The following is a 5,245-nucleotide window of genomic DNA, read 5'->3' as shown; positions in this document are numbered from 1 at the left end:
ATATCCCTGAGCTCAGGAGTTCTAGAACAGCCTAAGCAAGAGTGAGACCCCCTGTCCACTAAAAATAAGAAAAAGTTAGCTGGGTGTTGTGTCAGGTGCCTGTAATCACAGCTATTTGGGAGGCTGAGGCAGGAGGATCACCTGAACACGGGAGTTTGAAGTAGTTTGAAGTAGTTGCCCATGGCATTCTAGCCTGGGCAACAGAGGGAAACTCTGTCTCAAAGTGAAGAAAAGAAGAAAGAAAGACAATAAATCAAAGAAAACCCAAATGAAAGGAAAGATGTACCATGATTATAGACTGGAAGATTCAGTTTAGCTAAGATGCTAATTCTCTCCAAATGTATTTGTCAATTTAAAGCAATCCCAGTCAGATCTCAATAGGATTTTGTATAAATATAGACAAAAGATTCTAAAATTTACACGAAAAGTTAAAGGAACGAGAATAACCAAAACAATTTTGAAAAAGAACAAAGTTGGAGCATTACACTATCTTGTTTATATATATCAACTCACTTAATTATGCAGGCTGACAAGTCCCAAAAGCACTCTGGGAGGCTGATATACGTAGGAGGATCCCTTGAGGTCAGGAGTTTGAGACCAGCTTGAGCAAAAGTGTGACCTGTGTCTAGAAAATATAGAAAAACTAGCCAGGCATGGTGGAAAAATTAGCTGGCAAGCCCAGCTACTTGGGAGGCTGAAGTAGGAGGATCATTTGAGCCCAGGAGTCCGAGGCTGCAGTGAGCTATGATGACACCACTGCATTCTAGCCTGTGTTACACAGCAAGGCTCTGTCTCAAAAAAATAAAATAAAGGCTCGGCGCCCATAGCTCAGTGAGTAGGGTGCCAGCCACATACACTGAGGCTGGCAGATTCAAGCCCGGCCCATGTCTGTTAAACAACAATGACAACTGCAACCAAAAAATAGCTGGGTATTGCGGCGGGCACCTATAGTCCCAGCTACTTGGGAGGCTGAGGCAAGAGAAATCATGTAAGCCCCAGAGTTGGAGGTTGCTGTGAGCTGTGACACCACAGCACTCTACTGAGGGCAACTAGTGAGACTCGGTCTCAAAAAAATAAATAAAATAAAACAATGTTCTTCCCATCTACAAACAACAAATATAAAGTTTGATCAAATATCTGGATACCTTCTGACTCAGTCAAGTTGACACATAAAATTAATTGTACTATAAAGCTACAGTAATCGAGACAGTGGGATAGTGGAAGAATGGAACACAATAGGGTCTAGAAATAGACTCACACAAATATGGTCAAATGATTTTTGACAAAGGCGCAAAAGCAATTTCACAGAGAAAAAGTCTTTTCAACAAACAGGGCCAGAACAATTGGACATCCATATGCAAACCTCGACCCCCCCAGACAAAAAAACAAACCAGTAAACAAAAATTCTTGTATTCTACCTCATACTTTATACAAAAATTAACTCAAAACGGATCATAGATTTAAATGTCAAATGTAAAACAATAAAATTCTTAGAAGAAGACATCAGAAAACATCTTTGTGGCCTTAGATTTGGCAGAGAGTGCTTGGATAAAATACCAAAGCATGATCCATGAAAGAAAAAAGTGATAAACTGGACATCAACAAAATTAAAAAACTTTCGTTCTGGGGGTCTTGCATGGCAGTTGAAAGAATGGCATGAGAAATCGGAGGGAATTAATTTAATACCATGTATTGATGGCACTAAGGAAGTCATCACTCTTACTGGAATCCAGTGAGAGTGACTCTGAGGAGTTGCCAACATTTGCCTTTTTCAAGAGGGAACCATTCAAAAACAGAAGGCAGCCTAAGAGGGAGGAGAAGATTGTGGTTGACACCTCAGATTCTGAGGCCTCCTATCCTCCATCACTAGGTTTGAAAGATTCACTGCCTATCCCGAACACAGCTGAAACTGTCACGCAAACAGAGCCAGGCAGAGTACTAAGCCGTGAAAGTAAGGATGAAGTGGTATATATCCCCCTGGCTGAGAGGCTTACATGTAAGTTTTTGACCCACAAGCAGCTGAGCCTGGAAGGCTCTAGCTACCTCCTTACAAGTGTTTTGGATCATCAAAATAATGAAGAAGCATCAAGTGACTGGAAAAAGGATTCCTTTCCAAAGGTCCCTGATATTCCCCTCCATGATACTTTGGAGAGGAGTACGTCAGATAACAAGGAACCTATCTTAGATAAACCGTGCCATCAGCTTCCAATCTACCTGTCCTGTCCAGAGCATCGGCTTGATAGTAGCCAAAGCAAATTCTGACACCCTCCATCTCAGAAGAAAACCAAGCATCGTCAGAAGGTCCAGGGAAGAGGTTCGCAGAGATTCTGGCAGCAGGAACAAGCAAGCCAGAAGGAAAGCACCCTGAGACAAGAACGAAAGAAGGCATCACTGGTTAACAGACTGAAATCCCAGAGACCAGAGGAATGCTTAAAACATCCTCGTGGTGCTGGATCCAGGTCCTCCTAGCGTCTGTCTTCACCCTGTGCTGAGTTGTCTGCTTTCTGGACCACCCACTGATAGTCCCTTTCCCGTCTGTTGCAGTGCTTTTACAGATGGAAGGTGGGGCCAGCTCCTCAGAGCTTTACGGTCCATAGAGTGCTGCTGTGTGATTGAGACACAGGTCGTGCCTTGCAGTATCACTTGGAGGAGAAGGACTGGGTCATCTCAGGACAGAGAGGACCCGGTGGAGGAGCAAATGGTCCTGGTGTTGCTTCTGGCAGAGGTGTTTGTATCCATGATCTAAACTTGAAACAGGGAAATCTGGGCAACACTGAAAAAGGGATGAAAACGCTTCGGGGCTTTGTAACTGACGTCACAGCAAAGACAGCAGGGAAAGCTCAGTCACTGGTGATTGTGGATCTAGAGAAATCCACAATCCCCTCAGAATCCCCCAAGGAGAAAGAAACAGGGAGTAGCAAATAAACACGCCAAGGAGAAGCAGCAGCTGAGACAACCAAAGGCCAACGTGGGGTTCATGGTGTCCAGGGTCGACATGGAAGAGGCACTGGTGGATCTGCAGCTACACACAGAAGCCCAGGTTAAAATTGTACAGAGCTGGAAAGAACTAGCCGGCTTCACATGCGCATTCACCAAGGCTGTGGCTGAGGTACCCTTCAAGAAGCTCCAAGATGAAACTAGCTTCTCCTTCTGTGTAGAATGACTGGGCTGGAGGGGTAAAGGTGGACTGTTCTGGCAAGGGACTTGTGCTGTTCTGGAGAAGACAGATTCAGCAGCTGAACCGAGTCAGTTTGGAGATGGCCAGTGCCATTGTGGATGTCTACCCTTCCCCACAACTCCTGGTACAGGTTTATCAGCGGTGTCTTTCAGAGTAAAAATGTTAGAATTTGCTTGCAAACATACAAGTGTGCCATGGGGAAGGTGTGACATCCACCTCCCGCCGGGTTGGACCAGAACTGTCCAGACATATCTACCTTCAAATGACCACTATACAACCAGATCTCTGTTTAGACAGTGGTGATGGCTGTTAGCACTCAGGGACAAGGCTAAAAAGCTGGAGATTTCCACCTTCCCACCCTCAGAGCCAGGCTGCAGTGAGGGAGACTGGCAATACCTACCAGAGCACAAGTCTGGTTGAGACCATAATTCTTTCCTGGGTTTCATTGCTTGTCAGAGTCTCTCCCTGTCAGCTGGGGCGAAAGACAGAGATATTTACAACTGCAGCATCCAATGAGCCTCTCCTAGCAAAAAATCAGTTACCATGGACAAACCCTAGCCCTGTCCCAGCCGGCCCTCAGAACGCAAAGGAAGGAACAAAGACAGACCATTCAGATATGTATTTAATAATTGTAGAAATCCAAAAGAATCAGCATCGAATCTCAAAGTCATGAGTGAACTATCGCCTGTGGCTTGGTGTTGTGACTAGGCTCAGCCACTGATCCAGCCAAGGAGCAGAATATGATTATGCTGACTCCTATATTGTCTTAATCTCAATTTATGTAGTATGTATTTAGTTTCGATAAAGCATTTGTATCAATGGCTCTGGAGCTTGAAGGAAGAAAAAAAAAAAAACAACTTTTGTTCTGTAAAGGACACAATTAAGAGACTGAAAAGCCAAAACACAGACTGGGAGAAACTACTTGCAAACCACACATAGCTAATAAAGGGTTTACCTATCCAGAATATATAAAAATTTCTCAAACCTCAATAAGAAGAAAAGAAACAACCTAGTGAGAGAAGTGGTAAAGTGTTTGAATAGACATTTCACCAAAGAAGATATAGGATGGCAAATAGACACATGAAAAGCTGTTGTTTGTTTGTTTTTTGAGACAGGGGCTTACTCTGTTGCCCTAGACTGGAGTGTGGGGCATCATAGCTCACAGCAACCTCAAACTCCTAGGCTCAAGGGATCCTCTTGCCTCAGCCTCCCTGAGTAGCTGGGACTACTGGCACACACAACAGCATCCTACTAGTTTTTCTATTTTTAGTAGAAATGGAGTCTTGCACTTGCTCAGGTTGGTCTCAAACTCCTGAGCTCAAGCAATCCATCTACCTCAGCCTGCCACAGTGCTGGGAATACAGGCATAAGACACTATACCAAGCCATGTGAAAAGATATTCAACATCACTGGTCATTAAGAGAAATAAAATTTAGATCTATTTATGAGATGCCATTACATATGTATTAGAATGGCTAAAAATAGAGAATTACTGACAATACCAACTGTTGACAAGAAAGCAGAGCAATAGGACCTCTTATAAATTGCTGGTGAGAAGCAGATGGTACAGCCACTTTGGAAATCCATTTAGTAGTTTCTAACCAAGTTAAATATAAAATCACCCTATGACCCAACAACCCCATTTTTTTTTTTTTTTGTGGTTTTTGGCCAGAGCTGGGTTTGAACCCGCCACCTCCACATATGGGACCGGCGCCCTACTCCTTGAGCCACAGGTGCCACCCGCAACAACCCCATTTCTTTTTTTCTTTTTTGTAGAGACAGAGTCTCACTTTATGGCCCTCAGTAGAGTGCCGTGGCCTCACACAGCTCACAGCAACCTCCAACTCCTGGGCTTAAGCGATTCTCTTGCCTCAGCCTCCCGAGTAGCTGGGACTACAGGTGCCCGCCACAACGCCCGGCTATTTCTTGGTTGCAGTTTGTCCGGGGCCGGGTTTGAACCCGCCACCCTCAGGTATATGGGGCCGGCGCCTTACCGACTGAGCCACAGGTGCCACCCAACAACCCCATTTCTAAGAATTTATCTTAGAGGAATGGAAACAGATGTTC

General features: G+C 44.5%; 1 pseudogene; it reads left to right on the top strand.

Annotated features, from left to right (window-relative positions):
- The first annotated feature begins 1,695 nt into the window (after positions 1–1,695).
- On the top strand, positions 1,696–3,491 carry LOC128598261 (crossover junction endonuclease EME1-like; annotated as a pseudogene).
- Positions 3,492–5,245: the final 1,754 nt, after the last annotated feature.

Source organism: Nycticebus coucang, chromosome 2 (genome assembly GCF_027406575.1).
Source record: "Nycticebus coucang isolate mNycCou1 chromosome 2, mNycCou1.pri, whole genome shotgun sequence".
In the NCBI taxonomy this organism is placed as follows: domain Eukaryota; kingdom Metazoa; phylum Chordata; class Mammalia; order Primates; family Lorisidae; genus Nycticebus; species Nycticebus coucang.
Note: the sequence above shows the minus strand (reverse complement) of the source record. Positions and strands in the feature narration are given on the sequence as shown.